The sequence below is a fragment of the Jaculus jaculus genome, chromosome 5 (genome assembly GCF_020740685.1).
Source record: "Jaculus jaculus isolate mJacJac1 chromosome 5, mJacJac1.mat.Y.cur, whole genome shotgun sequence".
NCBI lineage: Eukaryota > Metazoa > Chordata > Mammalia > Rodentia > Dipodidae > Jaculus > Jaculus jaculus.
In genome coordinates, this window is record NC_059106.1 from 150,906,900 (window position 1) to 150,934,426 (window position 27,527).

The window sequence follows — 27,527 nt, forward strand, 5'->3', positions numbered from 1 at the left end:
TTGCCAGAGATCCCTTATATGGTTTCTTAGTAGGGTGAAAGAACAGACATGAGCAGCCTAGTTTTCACCACAGGGCCATTGAGATGGTCACCAGTGGTTTTGCTCTCATCCTTTCATTCATTCCATCCACGGCATATTTTCTGAGCCTGTCTGTTGTGCCTTGTACTCTACATGACTAGGGAGGCACGAGATGAAAACAAAACAAAACATAACAGAAAAGATCTAGCTGAGAAGTTGAGAAGGCAAAGAAGCGGAAAAGGATTCCTGGAATGTGCGGGAACTGAAGCACGGGACAGGAGGGGCTGATGGCGGGACTGGGTGAGAAAAGTGTGTGCGGGTGTTTGCTCTGGGGGGGGGGACTGTCCTTGTCACACAATAGTCCATATTGAAAGGAGGGATGAAGAAATGGCTTAGTGGTTAAGGCACTTGCCTAAAAAAACCTGAGGACACAAGTTCAATTCCCTAGAACTCATGCAAGTCAGATGAACATGGCGGTGCATACCTCTGGAGTTTGGTTGCAGTACTTGAGGCCCTAGTGAATCCATTCTTTCTCTCTTTCCCTCTCTCTCTCTAATAAATAAAAATAAAAGATTAAAAATATACATTGAAAGGACAAAGATTACAAAACAGCACATACAAGTAGATTCAAACAGGTGTAGCCACCACATCCATGCTCCTCTGCCTTCTCTCACGACCTATAACATTCCCAATTATTCCAGGTCATACTTTGCTCATTTCTATTGCGTTGGTGAAGTACCCTCTTTCTGAAGAAATCATCGCTGAAATTTTGCACTGAGCTAATCATATTAATTTGCTTATGATGATGACTTTAGATAGGACCATCTTTTTCTTTTCCTTTTTATTGATAAAAAGTTTCTTTAACCAAAGCTTGTAACGTTTAACAGATTTGTGAAATAAAATGGAAAGTGTCCAATAGACTGAAACGTAAACCTTTAAGTCACCATAAATACAGCACCCAACAGGGAAGAACAAAAGCAAGCACATGTACACAACCCCCAGAACATGGTCACATTCAGAAGCCTCCTCCATCTGGTGACACAGTGCTCTGTGGCTTCCGGGGTCTCTCTCATCCGAGGCTGTCCCCCCCCCCCCAGCTCTGGTCTGGCAGGGTTGTGGTGCTGGGGGCTCTGCTCAGGAAGCAGCTAAGCAATTATAGCATGAACAGTGTGTGGAACATCCTTGAAATGCCAAAGCGAGAAACAAGAAAGCGACGTCATCGTCTTGCTATCGGGAAGACGTTAAAGAGTGAGGAGGGCCGCGTGATGCCGAGGCTGCAAAGTGGACCACCGGCTTCATTTCTTTGGCTTCTTGGGCAGTGGCAGCTGGAACAGCAAGATGTGAGGTTCTGGTTCCTGGGTGATATAATGGACTCATTCCTGAGTTTGCGGGAAGCCAAGTTTCCTCCAGGGAGACTCAGATATCAAGTGGGTATTGGGGACCAGTTTGGCTATGTCTTCGGGCAAGATGACATGCTGGTAGACCTCATATTCATCTGGACAGTAAATCTGTTTGTGCCACGCGATCACCATGCTCGGCGCCGCCAGCTCTGTGAACCAGCATCTTCTTTTTCTTGGTGTACTTTTAAAATTGTTGTTTATTTATGACATGGGGGCCAAGGGAAGAGAGAATTGGAGTGCCAGGGCCTCCAGCAACTGCTATTGAACTCCAGACATGTGTGCCACCTTGTGGGCATGCGTCTTGTGCATCTGGATTATGTGGGTTCTGAGGAGTTGAACCTGGGTCCTTAGGCTTCGCAGGCAAGGACCTGAACAGCTAAGCCATCTCTCCAGCCTTTCATGCTGTGCTTTTGGCACGCTTTATGTGGAATGAAAGGCAAATCAGAATGCAAGCTGTATTTTTTTGTTTGTTTGTTTCCAAAGAGGCTACAAAGATTTCTATTGAAAGTCAGCAAATAAGGCATAACAGATTGTATCTGATTATGAAAATGCAAAGTTAATCTTCTTTTCTTCCCCACTGACTCCAGGGTAGAGAATTTCAGATACACACTGAAGCTCACAACCATTGACCCAGCAGAACAACAGCTAAGCGGCTTTGGGGACCTAGAATTTAAAAATATAATAAGGTTCTTCTAGGCCTTGGTGGTTGTTGTGCACTGCAAATCACTCTAAATTAACTGCAGGAGCTTGATGGTGAGAAGGCGCCCCAGCATTGGGCCCATGAGCTTAGCCCATGCTTTTCTTATGAGGCTCTGCTCTTTGCTTGCTGATACAATAGGAGCTAGCCAGTCTCCTGGGAACTTCTTTCTGAATCCCAGACCCCTGTCTCTGCCTGTGATTGATTACCATCTGTGAAGGAGCTCTCCTTTACCCAGTCCTGCCAATGATTTGCCTGATTCTGACGTTTATCAACTGCACAAACCCTTATAAGCTGGGGGCTGTCCAGACTGACAGCTGCTTCCTTGCCACACCTCTTGTAGGGTCTTGCTCACAACCTCACCTGTGCCAGCCTAGTGTGATGGATTGCAGCTGTCACGTTTTGCCGTCTTCCTAGGATCTAGCCTCATTAAAGTCATTCACTAGCTGTCCACTCTCCTCAGAGCATGTACTCATTCTCTCCCAGTGTCAAAAGGTAGCACGACAGAGCTTCATATTGCTCCTGAGTTTCAGATTTGATTATTATCTACTAGAGAAGACCATATTCTGACCTTGTCTGATTTCAGTAGAAAATAGTTTCAGAGGAAAAATATATCACTGGTCATCTGGGGATAAAAGAATACCTTCTAGAACAACACACATGGCCAACATCAGGGGAACTATGAATGGCCCAACTTGGGTCAGATGTCTGTACCTAAACCTGCCATCTGTAGCCAATAGGGAAAACACAGAGGATACAAAGATGATTGGCCTAGAAATAGAGAGGGTGGTAACCTAGTTATCAATATTCACACACTATGATTTTATATAGTTGGTGTTTCAAGGTCAAGTTTGAATCTAAAGATGTAATCTTAAATGATAAAAAATGATGTATCCTTGTTCTTTCCTATATTCCCCTCCATCTGCATAATATAAGATCCTCCAACCAAAAGTGAAGACAGTTTCAATGAAAGGGGATAAGCCTTTTCATTAAAAATATACATTGGGATGTGTGCACCTATTCTTTTTAGTCAGATAGCATTGAGGGTTCTCTCTGGAGCCTATTGCTTTCCTGTTCTAAGGAATCTGGCTTGGTTCATATATTAAGAAGAGAGAGCTGACAGGCTATCAGAAGATAGGTCACCTCCACTTCACCTGGCCAGGCCCAGAAGACATTGCAATGGAAGCAGTGACATGAATATTGCTCTTACCAGTTCCAGGGAAATGGTCATAGACACTGTGGTCACTCAAACCTCATAAAAATAGAGATTCAACATTTATAGAGAAAGCAACACTAAATAAAATCTTTATTGTGCCCAATAGGACTTAGGGAGTATCATGGAAGAGGTAGTGGAAAGATTCTAAGAGCCCCAGAGTGGGCAGGAATAAGCTGAGACACCATGCTTTCCCCATCCTGGCAGAGACTGACTGAGGCCTCTTGGTTCCCTCAATGAATACCAAAAACCCCACCAAAGACCCTTAGAAGAATTGGTGTGGGGGAGAGGGGTCGATGTGTGCAACATTTTAATAAAATAATCAATAAATTTTTTAAAAATGAAACATACATCCCAACAAATTTGTTTAATTTACCCTTTGCTGTTTACACATGCTGTTTCTCAAAGCCAAGACACTAACTTTGGGCAAGATTGCTGGCATGATAATTTGAAAGTCTCTCTTGACATTTGTTCTAGTAGATCTTCACTTAAAACTATAGTTTCATCTCAAAGTTATATGTGAGGAGATGTTGTAATGTGTGGATGAGTAGATGCTACCTGTGCGCAAATAAGAGTTTGTGAATGTGTGACGTATGGTGCTTGGAAATCAGTTGCTGGAGGAGGTGATTTTCATAGGCATCTTAAAGAAAGATTAGAAGTTAGTCAAAAGGGTGCCATGGGAAGGTAGCGTGTCATGGTGTGTGTTGTAGTTCATGGTGCCAGGACGAAACACCAACCAAAAGCAGCTGCTGCTAGGAAAGCGATTACTTTCTCTCAAGGGGAAGCTTCATGATGGTAGGAAAAGGATGGCAGAGCAGAGGCTGGGCATCACTTCTTTCCACAAAAATTGGCAGAGAGCTGGGAAAGAGTGAGTGGACTGCACTCTGCCAAGGGGCAGCTTGCAATAACATCCCACTGCTGGCCTGTGCAACCTACTCCAGCAAGGCTTCGCCTCCCAAATTGACACTGGATAGGGACCACCATTCAAAACAGATGACTATATGGGGGCATCTGATTCAAATCACCGCAGTGTGTTTGAGGAACAATCTAAAGTCAAGAGTTACTACAGTATAAAAGAGGGAGGTAAGGCTGGAAAATGAGCAGGGATTAGGGCTGAACAGCTTAAGAAAGTCTTCAGTGACTTTATAGAGAGCTTGTGCTGTTTACTGGCAGCTATGGGAAACAAATGAGAAGTTCTAGAGCATGTATGTATGTACATGCATACACACACACACACATACACACACAAATTTTTTTTTTTATTTTTTTTTATTTTTATTTTTTTAAAATTTTTATTAACATTTTCCATGATTATAAAATATATCCCATGGTAATCCCACACACAAATTTTTAGAACATATATTTGATGGGTAGCAAACTGTACCCAAAATGTCCTACTAAGACAACATTGCAACTACCTGGGAAAAGATGGCAAAAGACTCAGTGTGGAAATGGAATCATGACAGGGAAAAGGGTGAGGAGGAGAGAATTTGAGAACACAGAATATAAGTGTATTTCTTTCTTAAAATAATCAGGTCAGACTCTTCAATGACTGTTATAGTATTATAACTTTATCCCCAAATATCTTATACTTCATTACAAAAAATGAAATATTGGTATATTTCTGTCTGTTTTTGATGATGTTTTAGGATGAACTGAGCCTGTCAAGACTTCTTAACTCTCCCAAAGAAGGGCGTTCTCCAGAGGACATTCTCTGACTATAGGAACAATGGTAAGGGTAAGGCCCAGGAAGGTGCCATTGAGCATGGGTAGTGCATAAATTTTTGTGTGCCTTGTTGGCCTCATTTTAACCAAACATGTTTTCCAAAGGTGAATATATTCAAAAGGCACAACCTATTTTTATTATTGTATTTCATAGAAGTTTCAGGCAATGAACATGCACAGATGGGAGGTTTGCTTTATTTATATAATCAGTGAATGCTTTTCCTAATTTTTAAATTTTTATTCATAAGGGGGGGATATATAGAGAGAATGGGCACACATGGGTGTCTATCCACTGCAAACAAACTCCACAGGCATGTGCCACCATGCTCATCTGCCTTACATGGGCCCTGGGGAATCGAACCTGGGTCTTTGCACTTCACAAGCAAGTGCTTTAATGAATTCAATGAATTCTTAATTGTGTCCTTCTCTAAAATTTGCACTCTTCAATCTCTATGAAACATAAATGAAAAGTGTCTTTGAGTTATTCTTAGCTTCATGCAGCCTGATCTTGCTACACAGTTCCTATACAGTTCCATTCTAATTGGATTAGATAATGCTTAAATTTTCCTCCAGCTCCTCAGCACCACAACTAATTAGCAGAAATCCTACTTTAATGATACAGTTGCTGCAGGTCAGCAAAGGAAAGCAAAGCTGATGTGGAAATCTCAGCCTAATGAACATGGAGGAAAGATGAGAACTGAGTTAAATTTCAGTGTGATGTCTAATTGCCAGCCAATAAAAATGGAATTATATGAATATTGACTAGACACAATTTAAGTTATATTTATTCAAATGATTCCCTTTGGAAACGTAATCTACAATTCCAAAGGGGAAAAACAGTACCACTTTTCAGTAATTCTTAACACACTTGTTTTCAAAATAAGCAACTGTTCTGTCTCTGAGGTATAATAATCATTCAGGAAGTAATAAATATTGCACATGAGTAATTATAACTTCATGCATTCATTCATATTACCTACACATCTTCCTCTCTCTCTCCTGTCTCTCTCTTTTTCTCCCCCACACCTCATCTCTATTTCTTACAAGGTTTCAACACGTAGCTTGTGATGTGGGGAAGAATGTGAGAGCTGATTCTACGTTGTCTCAGAGGGAAGACAGATCTTTAGCTTTGAGTTTGATTTAAAGTAAATTCCCACAGTGGTAAGGCAAATCAATTCATCAAAGATTCTGGGAATGAGATCTAGACATTGTGATATATTTTTTTTTATAGATTTTTTTTTAATTTATTTATTTGAGAGCGACAGACACAGAGAGAAAGACAGATAGAGGGAGAGAGAGAGAATGGGCGTGCCAGGGCTTCCAGCCTCTGCAAACGAACTCCAGACGCGTGCGCCCCCTTGTGCATCTGGCTAACGTGGGACCTGGGGAACCGAGCCTCGAACCGGGGTCCATAGGCTTCACAGGCAAGCGCTTAACCGCTAAGCCATCTCTCCAGCCCTGTGATATTTTTTAAAAATATATTTTTATTAATTTAGTCAAGAGAGAGAAAGAAAGAGACAGAGGAGAGAGAGGGTCAGAGATAAAGAAAGAGAGAGAGAGAGACTCCAGACACAGGCACCATCCTGTGCATCTGGTTTATTTGGGTCCTGGGGACTAGAACCTGGGTCCCTTGGCTTTGCAGACAAACACCGTGAGTGCTAAACCATCTCTCCGGTCCCACTGTGATATTTTTATACTTAGCTTTTTAGTGAGAATATGTAGCTGGTATTGGGATTTGCTGAGTTGAAATAGCTAGAGGACTAAAATTTCTACAAAAATATCCAAGGCTGCGTAAGAATTTTCCATCATGGAAGAAGCTGCCTCAAAACCCAAGGGAAGGAACACCACATGGAATGGATGTGTGGAACTTGAATGGGATGAGATCTTAGTGACAAATTCTCAAGAACAATAATAATCTTCATAATAGTTTAGGTTAAACATTTTTGGAAAGAAATTACATGGAAGAAAAGTTACTATGTGTATTTGTATCAATTTCTTTTCACTTCTCATATTTTATTCTTAGTCTACTGTATATGTAAGATATGTCAGTACAGAGGTAATCATGAATATTCAAGATAGAACATATTAGGGTGTGGTTAGTTACTGAGAATTGAACCCAAGGGCTCATGCCAACTAGGCACACACTCTATCTCAAGATTGTGCTTCCAGCCCTCATGATATGAAAAACTTTAATGAGGGCTGGAAGGATGATTTAGAAGTTAAAGATGTTTTCTTGCAAAACCTGAAGGCCTGGGATTTGATTCCCCAGTACTCATGTAAAGCCAGATGCACAAAGTAGTGCATTCATCTGGAGTTCATTTGCAGGGGCAAAAGACTCTGGAATGCCTATTTCCTTCTGCCCTCTCATTCACTCCACCTTCAGATAAGTAAATAATATTTGCAATAGAATCTTTATTTATTTATTGCAGAAGATGTGAAAGAAAGAATGTAAGAGCCAAAGGAAGGGTAGGACTCCTTACAATGTGTTCCTCCCAGGCAAAAAATGACCTGGATATCTATGACCTCACAGTGCCTGACACTACCTACACAAGACCATCATCACAGGATGAAAAGATCATGACAAGATGAGGAGAATGGAGTTTCAAAGGGGAAAGTGGGGGTGGGGTGGGGAGGGAGGGTATTACCATGGAATACTTTTTTATAATCATGGAAGTTGTTAATAAAAAACATTGAAAAAAAATAAAAAGAGGATCCTCCTACCTCAAAAAAAAAAATCTTTAATGATTGGCAAAGCATTACCAGAGTGTTACAGAAATAGAGATAATGAACAATATTCCTAGGTAGCCACTGAAGAGATATGTGACTATAAGGAAATCTGCAGACTGGTATTCCCAGTGGAGGGTAAGGGTAGTCCAGCAACTTATAAATTTCTTGATTGGTTCACTGCCATAATTATCCAATTTCCTAACCCATATTCCACAAGGAATATCATTTTCTTATTAGATACAAATGAATATTACAAGAAAGATATGCACTAACTTCTTTTAATCAATTACTCATAAAATTTTCCTTCATTTTGGAGCACTAAGTTCTGGTAGGATGAAAAAACTGAAAATATCTTCTAGTAACTAAAGATGTTTATTGGATAATGGCATAGCGATTATTTGGCTTAATAATTTAGAAAGGTCAGTAAGGAACACAGAACTTAGACTAAGTTGTAATGGTATCAAACTTTTATTTTCTTCACTAAAATAATCAATGTTACTATTCTTAAAATTTTAATTAGCTCTGAAAAATGTGTTCACATTTGGGCAGATTTAATTTTCAAAGAAGACCTTTTCTGCTAATGTCCTCTCAGCAGGAAATGTATATCATAATATTCTAAGGCACAGTACCAACAACTGCCCGTGTAGAACCAGTTTTGGATCATGCCAATACATTCAACAGTTCATGATTTCAGAGACTTTTTTCATCAATCTCATGTTACTTAAGTCATAGAGCATAATGCCTTTAGTAAGAGTTTGGATTTGATTTTATAGAAAGACAAGGTCAATTTTAGAAATGCAACCAGTTGGCAAGAGTACTGTGAGAAGCATGACCACAGGGAAAAATGGTCACATGAGTCTTCAGTTTTATTCCATGGCCTTTGTTGTTCTCTTCTGCTACTAGTAAAAGGAAATATAATTTAATTTCTTAACAGTTTAAGTTAAAGTCATTAAGATGACATAGACCTCAATGAAGTGTGGCTGATGGACATATGAACCATAAAACATTATGCCTCTCACAATAATATTGTGATGCTATGAAACAGATAATTGCTTTGGGAGGGTCTAATCAAATTAGAGTCAAGGCCCCTGTTATGATAGTATTACAGGTATTCACATAATTTTCTACGTTAAAAGACAAGGGAATAGAGGGCTCCCTTCAGCTGACCTATATGTGAATATTGACTACATGCGTTCTATTGCGTTAAAAAGTTAAAAAGGGAATCTCAAACTGGGTCCATGTATTTTATTTGTATATTATAAACTCATTTTGTTTGAAACTTTAAGCAGCTAAATTGGGTATCAGTCCTAATCTCTCATTTACATTTTACATTAAGTTCTGGAAAATGACTGAAGAATACATCTCTTTTTATATATTTACCTGTTATAAATGCATTTTTCTATGAGCTAGGAAATAGTGACCTAGGTATCCCACTTGGCCTCTCCCAGAGACGAAAGACACTTATATAACAAGCATATTTGATGCTTAAAGCAAAGTCCTAAAAGAGTGGTAGCATAAGGTTGGAAAGATGAGCTACTTAAGAAAGAGAACTATTCTGCAAATGGAGACCTGTAGAAATGTGAGACACATAGTGCTATTTTAAGAGAGGAAAGGTCAATAGAGCATGTAAGAGCTACAGTTTTGATGATAACGTAGGGTTGCGGAGGAAATAACATAAAAGGTACCTCTTGGCCAACTGGCTTAGTCATAGTCTGGTGGGTATAGGCAAAGGAATTGGGTGCACCAACAGATCCATGCTTCAGAAAAGATGCAGGCAAAAGGGGAAAATAATAGGTGACCAAAAGTGAGAAGGGAGTGCAGGGTACCAGTTGGGAGGGTGCTGTAAGGCATTGGTGATTACAGTGGTGAAATGGGGGAAGGGGTAGAAGATATGTTTATGTCTTCATCCCCAGAATCTGAGAATATTTCTATGTTTGAGAACTATTAAAGATGCAGTTACTGAGGGATCTTGAGGGATAGAGCACATTTTGGATAATCTAGGTAGACTCTGAATCCACTGACAAAATCCTCATAAGAGACACACAAGGCAGAGGTGGTAGACACACAGGGGAATTCAGTGTGGTCAGAGCCCCGTGAGGAAGCTATGAGAAGTCTCGGAATGATCCACGGGGTGGCACATCCCCAGAACCTGGACTAGCCAGGAAGGTTTCTCCTTTAGGATATTCGAGGCTGTGGGGTTCTGCCTGACACCTTGTTTTGAGTTTTATGGTTCCCAGAGCATCAAGAGGACATATTTCTGTTGTCTTAATTCACAGGGGTCCTTCTCATTGCTGGCAATTTGTTAGAGTAACTACATGTAGCTAGTATAGCAAGGCAAGATGAAGATTCAAGAGGAAGGGAGAACTGGTGAACTGGAACTTTGAGCCAGTCCAATAGAGCAGATTGCCACTGAACTCATGAGTGAGAGGACGGAACTGAGTTTGGCCTAGCAAGCCAGAGGGGAAGCTTATGGAAATGAGCTGGGTCTGAATGCACACAGACTGCGAGATGGTCAGGGCGTAGACCAGAGTAACGGGAGGAGCACTGTTTCTAACCAGTACAAAGGAAAACTGAAAAGGGAAGAGTGAACAGAACACGGCATTTTCTTGTCATAACAGTGTACGGAGCTGGGGGAGATCTGAGGGATGATGGCCATAGTGGACCAATGCCATTGTCTGCATGGCAGGCAGGGCTTGAGCGGTGCACGTTTCTTCCTTGAAATTCTGGAGGCTAGAAAGTCCATCATCAGAATGTCTGCATGCAATAGCTGCTTTCTCTCTGTCCTCGGATGTCAGAGAGAGGGATCCCTGGTGCCTCTTAATCTACCTATAGGGATGTTCATCTCATCACAGGGCTCTGCCCTTCTTGACTCATTTAAATCTAAGTACCCATCAAAGACCCCAGCTTCCTAGCGCCTTCCTGATGCCATCATGTTGGTGGCTACCCTGTGCGGGGACTCAAGTATGTGGTTCCTGACCAGAAAATAATTTGACAATCTGTGTGCCAGATGTGGGCCATATGGGATAGCTAGCTTGGTCCTGTTTTTAACTCTTGAGAGATCCACCCAAAAGGGCAATGGGTCTGCAGCAAGAGAGTCTGTCTAGGCAGAAGGGATGATGGATGGCTTATGGAGGAAGAGTGCAGTATCACTTGTAGTAGAGGTCAGTAAGTCCATCCACCCGGCAAAGGACAATATCTATGTTTTGGGGCAGCCCGGGGTGGTGGTGGAGGGGGGCAGCAGCTTTGCAAAGTATCTATCCAGAAGCTGAGGAAGAGCTCCTGCCACCTTCTCTTTCCTTCCACAGCTCTCTCACAGGCAGGGCTGCCGGTCTCAGGTAGCAAAAGGGGGGAGGGGGAGAAGATAGGTGAAATTTGAAATGATTGCTGATATGGTTGAGGAGATATCAACAACTTTTAGAAGCAGCATTTTGAGACTTACAAGATGTAAAGACTAGCAAAGCGGTCATCGGTTCTGATACATTTTCAGTCACCAGAAAGAGAAAGCACTCTGTAAGCAGGTTGTGGGCTAGTTTGGTTTTCTTCTCTATCAAGCTTTACACTTGTTCTATGTGTACATAAACATTGGAGGGACAGACGTTTCCTTCTAAGAATGCTACTGAGGGACACCATCCCTTAGAAGGGAGTCAACAGATGGCAAAGTTTTAGTGGTCACTTCCCCAGTTCCCAGCACTACCTCAGAAGTCCACAGTTTTATTGGTTGCTTCCCCAGTCCCTAGAACTGTCCCAGAGGTCCACGGTTTGAGTGGTAACTTCCCCAGTCCCCAGTACTTGCCCAGGGGTCCAGTTCACAGTGCGCAAGGTGGCTAGTGAATCTTTTCTCTTCTGGTTCTTACAGGAAGTTTGAAGTAGGACTTTACAAATTCCCATACAATTTCTGTCTGTTTTCCTAACTAAGGTAGCATTCTATAACAAAGGATTTACAATGCTCAGGACTGAGGTCTGGAATTGAAGTCAGCTCCTGCAGGCTCCCTCTTTCCTTTGGCTCACCACTTAATATTTCTGCCTCATTCTCTTCATCTGTACAGTGGAGATAATGGGGCCCAATTTCATCTTATGTTATCTCGATGAAAGGATTACCACAGTTAGACTGAATAAAAATCTGACCATTGTACGTCTCTCTGAAGTGCTGTAAGAAGAAATGACAGCCTGCGCCGTGTACTGAAGATGGGCAGCACATCAGGAGGGGCAGCAGTACCAGCACCAGGGGAAGGAGACCAACACAGAGAAAAATCAATGCCTAACAAATCAGAGAGCCAGAGACCCAGAGGCCCCCAACACCTCATCACTGAAGCAGATTAAAAATGAACCCAACGTGGCTCAGGGAAATTTTCAGAAGAGGGGGAGGAAAGAATGCCAGAGCCACATGTTGGTTCATGATATGCAGAGACATTTGTCCTACCCATAACTGTGGGCTAACTCCACAATGCAAGACCCATGTACCTCAACAAGGAGGGGTCATGGGGAGGGGGTAGGACACGGATGAGCCTAACAGTGGTACCAAATTGACTGTATTCGCTGAGTACAAAACTAATTAATAATAATAATAAAAAAAATGGTCAACACTTCCAAAGAGTAAAATCCCTAAAAAAAGAAAATGTCAAGGATAGGTATACTTTAATGAAAGTGGAAGGAAAAACATACAGCAGGATATCTTGGCTTATTTTCTCTGGTGCCTCACTGCCTGAGAGTAGATAGGAATATCTGTGACATATGATTCAAAAAATGAAAGCAATTCCAAAATTTGACAATCCATGATATTAATAGCATATTTTTTTATTTCATCTTGAATATTTCTTTATTTCATTTAAATTTCCCTTAAATGTAGGCAGCAGTTTATCCACTAAGACTGTTAAGGAAATCAGACAACATGTCCAGGAATCTCAGAAATATCTATATAAAAAGGCAAAAGACTGAAAACAAGGACATTATGAAGTAGAATTAAGACAAAGACATCAGAGATGCTCTGCTGCTCCCAATTCAAAAATTCAAAATATGCCATAGGCAGAAATAATTTGTTTTGTATCGCTTGCTAATGTTCTTTTCTCTTTCTTTTTGATCTTGCAAAAAGAAATGAATTGAGGGTATGCATGGTGCTTACTGAGAAGGGCAGGCAGAGACGTGGTGAAATTCATAGCAAAATTGACAGAAAGTGACTTGTAATTGCCTTAGTTGCATTTGCAGAGCAATCCATGTAATAAGAGAACACCAAAAATTTATTTGTGAATGTAGACAATTGTAAAAAAAAAAAAGTTAAAGTCATTGTGTTGCATATTCTAATTTTCTCTGGCTATCAATTCTCCAGAAAAGACTATATGTTGTTTTATCTTCAAGTTTCTCTTGGACTTTGCACACACAAGGGCAAAAGATCATTATCTTTGTTTCTCTCTCTTTAAGGACTTGGTTCCTTGTATAAACAAAATAGATGACCTACAATGTCTAGTTTTTTTCCTTAGCACCAAGTAAATTTTATATTTTGTATTGTTTGTCTCTATGCTATTACACACCACTGAGCCTTAACTGATGTTAAAGTAAAGTTATTTCATTTAAGTTTTTATCTTTAGTACCATATGTGGAACAGGTGGTGTTCTGCTACCATAGATGCATATTTTTGATGATGATTTTTTCTCTTTATTCCTTTTTCACATATGGTAGTTTATTTTTGTCAAGATTTTTATATTTTGCCCTTCAGATGTGGTCTGAATGCATTTGCTGTAGGCAAAAGCATCCATTTGATACCTAATTCTCAAGGTAAGTGAGACTGTGAAAAATGAACGTGGATGGAATGATAGTAGGCTTGATGCCAGGTTTATCTTGCCTTCATGGGGCTCGATTTAAAGCTTTATTGGATTCTACAAAAAATTCAATCTCTGTGACAATAATCCTAATGTCACTAATTTTATGATCTTTAAAATCATGTGGGTAAATTATAAAAAGTAATCTTTGGGAACTTCATGTCTCTGATGTATTACTGAGGTGGTTTAGAATTAGTTCTTCAGGGACAGGAACCCACTTTAAATATAAGGTCCTGTGATATTTTTTAACCACTTGCTTCATTATTTAAAAATGAGATAATAATTTGATTTTAAAAAATATTTAATTAAATTACTTTATTTATTTGACAGAGGAAGAGGGAGGGAGAGAGAATGGATGGGCATGCTAGGGCCTCCAGCCACTGCAAATGAACTCCAGCTGCAGGTGCCCCCTTGTGCATCTGGCTAATGTGGGTCCTATGGAATCAAATCTGGGTCCTTTGGCTTTGCAGGCAAGCACCTTAACAGCTCAGCCATCCCTCCAGCCCAATAATTTGATTTTTATCATCAAAATGAACTCAAAATACTACTTGAAAAGAATATTATTGAGTATTATATATTTCTTGGAAAAGATAAAAATACAATTACACAAATTTATAGAAATCACATAATTTTAGTTAACAAATTGATTAAAGGCTGAAATTGTTTTCCTTGTCATTCCTTTCTTTAATACAGGAAAGCATGCATACACACGCTTGCATATGTGTGCATGCACAGGCACACACACACACACACACACACACACACACACACACACACACGGAGTAGTATTTGTATGCATAAAATTATTTCCCTGTTCTGAATTTACCATCTCTCATCATATTTCTGTTTATTTTGGACCCCTGCAATATCTGACTGGAACTCTTGTTGCCAGGAGACCACTCTTGAAGACCATTTACAGTGTGGCCTCTTAGATTTAGGATTTGTAATAACAAGGTGGCAGAAGCTATCAGTTTGCTCCTGAGCTCATGATAGTTTTTTAAGAGTCACAATAAAATATTGGCCTGGACATTAGCAATTCAGGTAGACACAATAACAGAAGAGCAAGATAGCAAGGACAAGAAAATCTCTGAAGAATACACATTGCATAAATTAATGCAGAAAAGAAATAGGACAAAATTAATCTATAACTTATTTCTAGAAGAATAATTTGTCCCTTTCATGTTACTCATTCTGACTTTTTAAACTACTTTAAATGATTAATACACTCTACCTGATTAGCATTTTTAGCTTTAGTCTTTGTTATCATTCTCTTTTGAACGTGAGAATTTTGAAGACGGGAATTCCATAAAATAATGTAAGGGAACTGGATGGAAAAGTGATAAAGGAAACAAAATGCAGTGATAAGGATTTCATAACAATGTGGATTCCTAGAATTTCAGATGTAAGTAGGATCCAAATATCCAGCTTACCTAAATGATGTCCAAGTATCTTAGAGGATTATGACATGATATACAAGTCAATAAGCAACGTCAAAAATAAATAAACATCAGGTAGAAGTTATGTTGTTTTTAATAAGTTAGAGATATATTAATGCAATATTTGTAATTTTTAAACGCAGTTAAAATACATTCCAAATGTTTATTTAAAAAATACAACCCTGCAAGTTACATAATTAGTATAAACTAAAGCACAGTTCAGAAGAGAAATTAGAAAAAAAAAGTGGCTTCTCTTTTTTTGAACTTGTAAAAAAATTTTTTAGCTCAGGCTGATCTGGAATTCACTCTGTATTCTCAGGGTGGTCTTGAACTGACAGTGTTCCTCCTACCTCTGCCTCCTGGGTGCTGGGATTAAAGGCGTGCGCCACCACGCCCTGCTCTTTTCTAAAATTTTATAGGGTTTTTACATGCGTGTATGTATGTGTCTCTTTGTGCACATGTGTATGTATGTTCATGGATATGTGGGTTCTCTGTGTGTGTATGTGTGCGTGTGGGGCCAGAGGACAACTGCTGGTGTCGTCTCCGGGAAACAAGGTCACTCCTTGGCCAGAGCCTCACCAGGTAGAATAGACTGGCTCCGGAGGTCCTTCTGGTTCCATCTCCTGAACGCTGGCATTACAGACTCCTGTGACCGTGCTTGGCATTTTCATGGGTAATGGAATTGAACTAAGGTAGTTATGTTTGTGCGGAAACCACTTTACCCACTGAGCTATTGTCCCAGCCCTCTAAACCTTTATAGATTTTTCTTTCCGTGCATGTGGACAGAGACAGACTGAAAGAATGGCTGCACCAGGGACCCCAGCCATTGCAAATGCACTCTAGACACATGCTCCACTTCTTGCATCTGGCTTTACTTGGGTACTGGGGAATCAAACCTGGGTCATTAGGCTTTGAGACAAGCACCTTAACCACTGAGCTATCTTTCTCGCTCACCTTTATAGTTTTGATACTATTCATTATACCTTGTTTTTCATGTGGTGGTTATGGTCACCCAGGTATAGTGAAATATTCAAATATTACCTGAAACAAACAAACACGCAAACAAAACATTTTCCCAAGCATATAAGGAACAACCAAAAGTCAAAACTACAAATAATGCTGAGCTTCTGCATAAGAATCTAGAGGCTGGGCTGGAGAGATGGCTTAGCGGTTAAGCGCTCGCCTGTGAAGCCTAAGGACCCCGGTTCGAGGCTCGGTTCCCCAGGTCCCACGTTAGCCAGATGCACAAGGGGGCGCACGCGTCTGGAGTTCGTTTGCAGAGGCTGGAAGCCCTGGCGCGCCCATTCTCTCTCTCTCCCTCTATCTGTCTTTCTCTCTGTCTCTGTCGCTCTCAAATAAATAAATAAAATATTTTAAAAAAGAATGTAGAGGCTGCAGGGAGGTGCTACCTCCCCCAGTGCTCAAGATGAAGCTTCCAGGAGCTAAAGCGTGCTGTGTATTACAATGCCACCATGGGCTGGCTGCTAAGCCTCATCAGCCTTTAACTTTTATTCTAAGCAAGAAGCACATACTTAATGTGCTTTACTTATAAGGTTATTATGAGGATTAAATGAGAATATGTATGTAGCAAGCCTGCCTGGAGTATTGTAAGTGCTTGATATACTTTAGCTATTATCATTATCATTATTTTCAAGTTAAATTAAGCTAAGATCATAAAATTCTAAGGCAGAGTTTGTGAGGGCAGCCACAGAGTCACATAGCTAATCACGAACTTCTGCTAAGAAATTGAAATGTACTTGTAGTCTATATAACACCACACAAAGAGGATTTTCTGCAAAAGTGAGGTTAATATAGACTAAAAACCAACAATAAGGACAGTTTTTTAAATTTTTTACATTTTTGTTAGCATAGAGAGTGTTAGGTATCATTTTGGAATTTCAAAACACAGTGTGTTTTAGTCAATTTCCATCTCCTTCAACATCCCATCATTTCCATACCCTTTGCTGTTCTTTCTGTTTACATGTGACATGAGTCCTTTGGCCTTTCTTCCACCCCTCTCCTTGTCATTTCTTATTACCCACTCTTCCTTTACCCATTCTTTAGGTTTTACCCACTTTTCCCTGCTTTGTATTTACATACATACAAACATTACCAGCGAAGATCTGCATATCGAAGAAGTATGTGGTTTTTTTTTTTTAAATTATTTATTTATTTATTTGAGAGTGACAGACACAGAGAGAAAGACGATAGAGGGAGAGAGAGAGAATGGGCGCGCCAGAGCTTCCAGCCTCTGCAAATGAACTCCAGATGCATGCGCCCCCTTGTGCATCTGGCTAACGTGGGACCTGGGGAACCGAGCCTCGAACCGGGGTCCTTAGGCTTCACAGGCGAGCACTTAACCGCTAAGCCATCTCTCCAGCCCAGAAGTATGTGGTTTTAAGCTTTGTGAGTTCCAGTTACCTCACTTAATATAATTGTTCTCAGACTCATCTTTTCTTCTGCAAATTTCATCATTTGATTTTTCTGTATTGCTGAGTAAAATTCCACTATGGAAATTAGAATAGAGCCTTCCCCAAAAAATAGAAACGGTACAGCCCTATGACTCAACTGTACTACTCCTGGGCATCTACTCAAAAGACTCCATATCATACCACAAAGACAGTGGTTCATCTAAGTTCACAGGCAAGTGCTTAACTGCTAAGCCATCTCTCCAGCCCCCCTCACCCATTAATTTCACTTTACTTGCATTCTGGAGCACTTTGGTCCCAGCCTACTATCAATCTATCACTAACCCTAATTTATGTGCACATTGACACTTTTCAACATTTAAGGGGCTTCCTCTGCACTATCACATTATGATGTTGCTTTGCATTACTTTGATTTATAAACTCATTATTATTATTACTGTTATAATTAACTATTACTGTATTGTGTTTTCTCAAGTATGTTGGAACAGGGCTTAGTAAGGAGACAGAACTTGCATTCTAAGAAGACATGAAGGTCTGCTAAATTCTCAACCTGAACCTTCCAGATTCCAGCTGTGGGGTTACACTGTGAGTCATTGCATTCAGTGTTCTTGGTAGGAAGTGGCTAACCATGTGTTTCCGTATTAAGTTCTTCTGTGTCCCTGACCTTACCCTGGAGACCCAACCCACTTGCTATGCTGTGAATGCTTCATTCCAGGAAAGAGAAAATGACTTAAAAAGTTGTGTGCCCTTCTGTTGGGTTTTTATGCAAAGTAGGTAGGTGCCCACTTGCTAAAGTGACCCAGCCCTCTCATTTGACAATTTGGTTGCATTTTTATATAAGAAAAGGAAGCTCCCATTGACCAGAAGATCAAAGTATGCAGCTGAACACAAACAAACTAGAATCATTTTTCATATCATGTTTTTAGTAATGGTATTTGCAAACATTGAACTTGGATTTTTTTTTTTTATGATTCATTGCATGAAAATATAATACTGCAACTCAGAGAAAGTACCGAATGCAGCTCTGAAACCCTTCAGCCCACAAGTTGCTATGATTTTCACATGAATGTACTCAAGATTTCATTTTACTTTAATCTTTAAGATTCACATTCAATTTTGACACATACAACATATGTCTCAATTCCTTACAATCCCAGTCCTGTGAAAACAGATGACTCAGCCACCAGTTATGAGAGCACATGACTGAAGCATTCAACCTTATGCCTAACAGGGAGAGGATTCAAGTTGATGAGGCAAAAACAGCAATGTCCCATCTCAGAACATATGCTATCCTGTAATAAGAAAAACACTGCCAAATACAAATACTGAATAGTCCCTTAAGATAGTTGGGCAGCTTTAGGTTTCTCATTATTTGGTCATGACTTTGGGATAGCTGCTCTGTTAAATGTAATTGCTGCTTACACAAATTTCAGAATTCAGATCTTCACCTGAACTGAGAAATCAAGGGTTGATTTATAGTCAAAGCATCCAATGCACAAAAAAATGAAGTCAGTCATAGAAATGGTAATCATTAATAACAATCCCTGCAAGCCAAACAAGAATCACAAAGATAAATTAATCTTGGGCAATACAATGCCAAAACAAACAAATGAAAAACCCTCCCTGAATAGGAACAGGTTTGATATTAAAATGCTGTGATTTTCAAACCATCCTGCAATCCACTGAACGAAATGGCACATTTACTTTGGCATAATGTGAAGATGCAATGCCTCTCTCTTCTGAGCATCTCAAGATGGGTGTTAAGATGCATTTTGACATTCTCATAGACATGCTAACACCTGGCCATGGGGTAGAGTGCAGGTTAGCAGGAAGTGAGCACCTGCTATCTGCATTTGCTTTAGGGGTTTTTGCATAAGCAGACTTCTCTTGTAGTGTTGATCCTTGTAAGTTAAAGTCACCTTCAATATAAAGTCACCTACAAGGGACTATGATAATGCGCAGGTCTGCCCACCTAGATTTGCAATGATCTTCCTCTTATTTCCCATTATGTTTTTACTTTTAATTTATAGTTAACAATTGTACATATTTATGGGGCACAATGTGACACACACACTATATATACATATATGTATATATATGTGTATATATATATATGTATATATATATACATATATATACATATATATGTGTCACATATATATGTGTATATAGTATCATATATACATAAATATGAATTAAAAATAATATATAATGATTTCAAAATCCTGTCTGTCAGTGGCTTGGAAACATTCATTACATCAATGATCTTAATATCTTACTATGTTACACAAGGCTAGAGATTCTCCTTCCTATTTAACATTGCAGCCCTGCATCTGTTCACTCTCTCCATTATCTGGGCTCCCTTCCACCCTTCCCAAGCTCTAGTCCTTACTATTACACTTTCTACTTTGAGATCAACTATCTGTAGTTTTCATATAAAAGTGAGAAATGTGGATTTGTCTTTCTGAGTTTCATAAATTTTTCCAATCATATTGTCCTTCATTTCCTCAGAGGTTGCTTCAAATGATGGGAATTTATATTTTTTTCTGGCTGAATAATATTTACTTTGATGTGTAGACCACATTTTCTTCATCTTTTCTTTCATTCATGAGCACTTTGGTGGATTCCATATCTTGGCCATTGTGAAAAATGTGGCAATAGATAGAATATTTCATTTCCTTCTGATAAATACCCAGTGCTGGGATTTATAGATCATATCCACTCTAATTGTAGATTTTTGAGGACTGTCTATTCTGTTGTCCATAGTGGGTGTACTAATTTACAATGCTGACAATCATGTAAGAGAGTTCCCCTTTCTCCACATCCTTACCAGCATTTGCTTGTTTGCTTGCAGTTTAGACTTTGTGACAAGAGTCGTTCTAATGGGATAAAATGATGATGTTACTGTTATTAGGTTTGTATTGGGAAGATCTTCCTAAGCTTCAGTGTAATGTCCTGCTGAGAACTCTAGAGTAGGATTCAGTAGGACTGGGCATAAGACCTGAATAAGGCAGTCATTACACATTTGGGATCAAGAAAAGTCATGTATCTTTTCTGGGATCCTGGTTACAAACTCACTAAATACAGGAATCAACACATTCTCTTTCCATCAGAGAGGTTTGCAAGTTGCAAATACACAATTTGTAAACAAACTTTCCAAATATAGGCTACCTTTAAATGTTACTACATGAATAATGCATCTTGATACATAGAAAGCAATGTGTCTGGATAGGCAAAATGAATTGTATCCCAAGTTAAAATCAGTATTAACAAAGTTGTCCCATTATCAGAGCTATATATAATGTTACCATTTCCAGATCTGCTGTACCCCTAAGCAGTGAAGTAAGCTGCTGTTAATATATTGGGATTATATTATTTTGCATTTATGGAACATGAAGAAAAATGTAAGATTAATTGAAGAGCAGCAGAAGCACCTGATTACAGACTACACGGACATCATTCTCAGTATTGCCTCCTACAATCAGAGCATTCTGCAGGGACTATTTGTGTGGTGTCTTACACTCTCGTGCTGGAAGTTGCATTCCTTAAGGGACAGTTATAGCACAGTCAAGCCTGCTGTAGAACCTCATGCCTGACCAAACACTAACTATCTGAAAAGTTTCCTTAGGCTGTATGTAAAAATGAATCAAGTCTTTTCATGACATTACTTTTTACAGATTTGGGCAATTGATGAGGACATTTCCTATAAAACTTCAAAGTAGCTGAGTGTGTGTGTGTGTGTGTGTGTGTGTGTGTGTGTGTGTGTGTGTGTGTATGCAGCTCATTACTCACCTCAAGGCTAAAATATTAAAATACATATTAAATTGTTAGTGATGACAATAATGGCATCCATCTGTCCATTTTCTTTATCCAGGGAAGCACTGTAAATAGCAGCCCTAATCTTTTAAATGGATTTAATTCAAAGTGTATAACTATGAGAATCGTGCTACTAAAATATGATCTGTGTTTTCTAGAAAACTCAGTGCTACTCTACAATACCTTGAAGGAGCCCAAGTTACCTGCTCTGACTATTGAGAAACTGTATAAATCAACACTATGAACATGTTTTCATCCATTCACCACAGAATAAAGCTTATTGCCCAGAGAAAATTTCATACTATTTCTGTGCATACATATCTAACAAATGTATTTTCTATGGTAAGCAGGTATGTGGCTCGGTGAAAACTCCACCAGTTAGTGGATTAGAAAATGCTTCTTTTTACTTTTTTAAAGATACTCAGTATCTTTTTTTTTGTTGTTGTTGTTGTTTTTATTTATTTGTTTAAGAGTGACAGAGAGAGAAAGAGACAGAGAGAGAGAGAGAGAGAATGGGCATACCAGGGCCTCCAGCCACCATAAACGAACTCCAGACGCGTGCACTCCCTTGTGCATCTGGCTAACGTGAGTCCTGGGGAGTCGAGCCTCGAACCAGGGTCCCTAGGCTTCACAGGCAAGCGCTTAACTGCTAAGCCATCTCTCTAGCCCAGAAAATGCTTCTTGTAAAAACACACGCACAGAAAAAAACAAAAAGAAAAGAAAATGCTTCTTGTTGCTGGTGAATGTCCTCTCCACATACATACTGAACATTGGAAACATCTCCAAAGCCATTTAAAGCTCACAGGTTTAGAGACTGAAGCACTAGAGTTTACAAACCAGTCAATGTTAGGGTAAGCAACACACAAAAGCCAGATTGAGCCTCATCATGAAATTTGTCTGCCTTCTCATTGGTCTTCACAGCTTGACTGTGCCAAACAAAAGTGGAGGGATTTAGTCAGGCAAGACATAAATAGATGCCCTCAACCATGTGTTTGGAGGCAGATAGCACAACAGTGAGATCATGCTTTCTACAGCAGAAGTTCACTGAACCAACATTCTGAAAAACACCCAACACTGCCTTCTCAAAGCCAAGGCTAACAGAAAGCTCAGTGCCTATTACGTAGCCAGTGCTTTATGTGATGTCCCAATGCAAGAGGACCAGGCCGTTGCCAAGTGATCAATTCTTCGTTTTATTTTCCTGGTGACTTAATGACTGCCTTTCCTCAGGGATGTAAGTTACCTTCCCCCACTAAAGATTATAACCTCGAGGATGATGGTTTTCTTTCTTTATTCTCTTTAGACACTTCTACCATTCTCTATGATAAAGGAGACTCAGAGAGGTGGGTACAATGCCAAGTTGACAGGGTGCATCCCATTTGGAGTAAAGAGTATAGAATAATAGCTTTGTCAAAATAGAAAGTACAGCCCAGAAAGTGTAGTTTTTTACTTTATTGTTCAGTAATATGTCAAAAATCTCTCTCTCGCACACACATTGTTTAAGCACATTTGGTTTCTTTCTTGCCTCTCTTTTTCTTTTTAAGTATTACATTTTTATTTGTTTATTTATTTGACAGGGAAGAAAGAGGGACAGCGAGAGAAAGAGAGAGAGAATGGGCATGCCAGGGCCTCAAACCAGTACAAAGGAACTCCAGATGTCTACGCCCCCTTGTGCATCTGCCTAACGTGGGTCCTGGGGAATCAAACCTGGGTACTTTGGATTTGTAGGCATACGCCTTAACCACTAAGCAATCCCTTCAGCCCTCACCTCTCCTTTTCTACTGGCCTATTTCTCATCTAGATTGAACAGTAATACTTTTGACATTAGTGAACACCATCAGTTTTGTGTTGCTGGGACATAGTCCAGCCAGAAGCAGCTCATGGGAGGAAAGCACTTATTTTAGGCTTGCAGGGCTCATTTCATCACGGTGGAAGAAGCTGGCTCTCTTCACAAATCCATAACAGAAAGACATCCTCACCCCCAATAGACAGCAAATGTAACACAGCTAGAGCTCACACAAACTCTTTATACACTTTACGGCTAGACTTAAAGATCTGCCCTAGTGACATCTCTTCCTGCAGGTTGCTGGATACTCAAGAAGCCAGCTTACTTAAACTTAATGAAAATCCCTGAGGCTATGGGTACACACATAATAAGGAATGAGCAAGCTGCAGTCTGCAGCCTGTTTAAATGTCTTGTTGGCTACCAGCATTGTTTTCTTCATATTTTTAAGTGCCCTTGACACTTTAAGTCATAATAAATTTATATCAAACTCAAGTTTTAGTGTTTGCAAATGAAGTTTTATTGGGGTGCATTTTCACTCATTTATTCAGAGATTGGTTATGATTTCCTTTGAGCTATAAGAACAGGGATGAATAATTGCAACACAGTGCACATGGTCTCTAAAACCTAACATATGAAAATATTTGCACTCTGGTCAGATACAATACCAAAACAAGTCCCACTGTGTATGAATAATCCTCCTGGAGTTGGCTGTACACCATAGCCTTACTTTCAAACATCTATCATCATCCAAGCTCTTTCTCACTTTTCCAGAATATAGACCCACATGAGATTCTGTTTCTTTTGCCTTGCTCCTCTTCCTTCCTCTCCCCTTGGTACAACTTGTCCATTCCTGTGATTTTGTTCATGTAGCTCTGTCTGATAATGTCGAATATAGAAAGCCAGGCTCACTATTACATTCAACATGGCAATTCAGAATCATGTTCAAATGGCTGTGATTTCTTGTAGCCAGGAACTCACACAGTACCTTTTACTTCCCTGACATTGGTCACATGCTCAATTTATATGTTCTACTGTATTATATGGTCCTTAAGTGTGAGTACCCATCATAGTCATTCGTGTACTTTTGAAGATACTTCTGGAGTGAGCCAACTGAGGACCTTCCCTGTAGAATGACACCAGTCCAGGACATGCACAATCCAATACTTCTTACCTTCAGGATTTGGGGGAATTCCAGTGGCATTACACATGACACAAGTTTATGCTGTAATGCAGCTTCAATAGGCAGGTTCAGTTCCATTAGAAAAAATGAAAACAGGAATTTTGAGAGGCACCAGTCCAGGGCCAAGTCCAGTAGACTTTGCCTGAAAGTCTAATTAGGCCTCCAAAACACCAGGGAGGGTCAAATTCTACTAACCAGGCTAGCCAAGGTCCAAGGCAACAGAGCTAATATAGAAAAGAGGATAGAGCAAGGACCATGAAGTTGGCAAGGATTACAGATGGCTCAATTCTCAAAAGGCTGGGGCTCTATGGTAGTGATCGGGCACAATGTTTGTAACTTATGATCAGCTTTTTCACTATCACAGCTGCTAACCAGAACCAGCAGGTGTGGGATTGGTATCAGTCTTCATGGCTCTACTAATAGCATAACTTCATCAATATTGATATAAAGTGGTGTAATACATTTTTCTTTCTCTGGGCAGCGTTTTCTATGCACTACACTGTATTATTCATACACTGGCACTGAAATAGGAGCCGGCAGTTTTATACCTAAACCATGCAAAACCCTTGGAAGTAAGTGAGATATGTGCTACTGACTACAGTTTATGAGTTTGCAAACACTGTTCTATAATAGACACCTGTTTTCCTTAACTAGATGGGTAGTGATTGGCTCAATCAGACCTTACGCCCAGTCCTGATTGCGGCATTTGGAAATTATCTCTTTTTTCCTCCCCTAATAGCACTTTTCTGTTACATTTATGATCTATGTTCCACCTGAAATAATGCTTGTGTGTGTGCTACAAACTTCAAGAATTACACTGTAAATATTCAAGCATATGCACTCATCTTTTAATCTTCCACAGTGCATTGCAGGGTCATTTATGCAAAATCTGTTGTTTAACATGCTAAGTACTAATAAATAATGTATGAATGTAATTTCACTTTCTTTTACCCCTCTCGTCTCAATTTTTTCTCTCAAAAGTTTATGCCTGCTTCACTTACTTTTTTCCAACTTGATTCTTTCTAATTAATGCAAATCTTTCTTCTCACTAAAATTCTTTAGTGTGATGTAGCTGTAAGAAATGGAAGAAGCTGGCATAGTTGACTTAAGATAGACTGTGACCCTTTCCCTTTCTGCCTCTTACCCCTCCCCTCTCTTTCCCTTCCTTTTCCCCCTCCCTGCCTTTGTTTTGAGGTCGAGTGTCTCACTACGTAGCCCAGGGTGGCTTTGAACGATCTTCCTGTCTTAGCTTCCCTAGTACAGAGGTATGAAGATCTAAGTCATAAAACCGGTCTCCATTGCCAATAGAACATGAAAGGTTATTGCCAAGCAATCTCATTTTAAGTCCTTAAAGAAATACAACACTTGGGCTGGAGAGATGGCTTTGTGGTTAAATGCTTGCCTGTGAAGCCTAAGGGCCCCATTCGGGGCTCGATTCCCCAGGACCCATGTAAGCCAGATGCACAAAGGGGCATATGTATCTGGAGTTCTTTGCAGTGGCTGGAGGCCCTAGCACACTCATTCTCCATCTATCTGCCTCTTTCTCTCTCTGTATGTCTGTCTCTATCAAATAAATAAATAAAAATAAACAGAAATAGAACACTGATTTATAACCTAGATTCATGGATCCTTCCAAGAATTTTACTTCAAATCCCTACATAATTTCTTCTACATAATTTACAGCACTGAGATTATGTGAAATTTTAGGAAGACCCTATGGAAGTCAATTTGGAAATAGGTGGAAAATTTATTTGAAATATTTTAAAGCATATTGAAATTATATTTTCCTTCTCATTCAATAATTACTAATGTTTTAAATAATGCATGACAATGGACACAAGATTATGAAAAATAATCTTGGTTTTCAGTGACTACAAGAACATTTACCACTATTAAAACTAAAACTCTGAATATAATTCTTGTGAAAATAATACTTTCTAAACACTTTTGGCATGACATCAAACTAAAGGATTCCTTCTGTTAGGTAATAAGTTCTCTAGTTTTTATAGATTTACAGAGTCTTTCCAAAGTATAATCAATTTTTAATTATCTGCCTAAACAGGCAAAACTGTATATATTATGCATGATAATGTTCAAACTTACAGTTATTTATATTGCCCACTAGCATGTATTACAGATTTGAAACAATATTTGGTTCAAAATGCTTTTCTTTATATTAAAGCTAGAAAGTAATGAAGAGATGCTAGGGAAAACAGGACCAATGCTTAGCTAGAATTTAAGAATTTGCTAGAGTAATGTATGCAATTATAACTTTGACTATAATCAAGCTTAAAGAATAAGATGTCTATCAATTAAGGGAATTACTATGAAAGGAACACAACAGTCTTATGCTAAGAATGTTCAAGCTTGTTACTTGTCTAATCCATTTTTACTTTTCATGTTATTAGATACAGCTTTAATATGGCATTACCTCCACTTTTTCAGGTGCTTTGTCAGATAAATCTAATTATTACCCAGTGGTTTGCAAATGAATGAATAATGAAGCAGAAAACTTAGTCATTCATTTTATGTATTTAGTATATATAAAACATTACTCTTTTATTTAAATGGAAAAGACTCAGGTGGGGGATAAGAGACATTAAACTTATTTTTGGAAGAAAGAGAAGGAGAACAATATTTGAGCAAGCCCAGACCCAACCTCCAAAACACTCTCAGATCTGCACACAGATTTTCTCAGGACCTCCAGCAAGTGCTTGCGACCTGAAGAGTCTCAGTGCTGCTCTCATATTGTCCCAGTGTCTTGGCTGTGACATAATAAACCCTTTCCATTTCAGCGCTCACATGGACTGACTGGATCCAGCCAATAGGCAGAGGTCGCATCTTTAGCAAGGAAGGGTTGATTTCAAACATCGACAGGCTACCTATGTGTCTATCAGAAGGCAATATAACTTTTCATCATCAGATAGACATCAATTCATTTCAACGAACATTGTGAACAACCAGTCTACACTGCAGGGAAGAATGGCCCTCTAATGATGGGCAGAGTAGGTCCCTGCTCTTGCAAAAGGCCTGCTCAGCATTCTGGAAAAAGCAATGCACTGCATGAAAAATGTGTACCTCAACTTAATGCCATTGGAAGTGATTACTAGCTTCACAGAAATGAACCAAAACCCGGAGTCTGACACTATATGGGAAATGAAAGAATACGATAAAGAAAGAAAACGAAGGAAGGAAAGAGAAGGAAGGGAAGGAAACGAACTTTAAGATTCTAACATAGTTATCTTTTTAAGATATGAGTATCAAATTATTCTCAGCCAAGTTTCTATGAT

General features: G+C 39.4%; 1 protein-coding gene and 1 pseudogene across 1 annotated transcript in view; both read right to left on the reverse strand.

The window, feature by feature from the left end:
* The window catches only part of Cyyr1 (cysteine and tyrosine rich 1), a 122,978-nt gene that overhangs the window by 36,225 nt on the left and 59,226 nt on the right, over nucleotides 1-27,527 (reverse strand). The gene's annotated exons all lie outside the window — the stretch shown is intronic.
* Nucleotides 1,314-1,550, reverse strand: LOC105943794 (annotated as a pseudogene).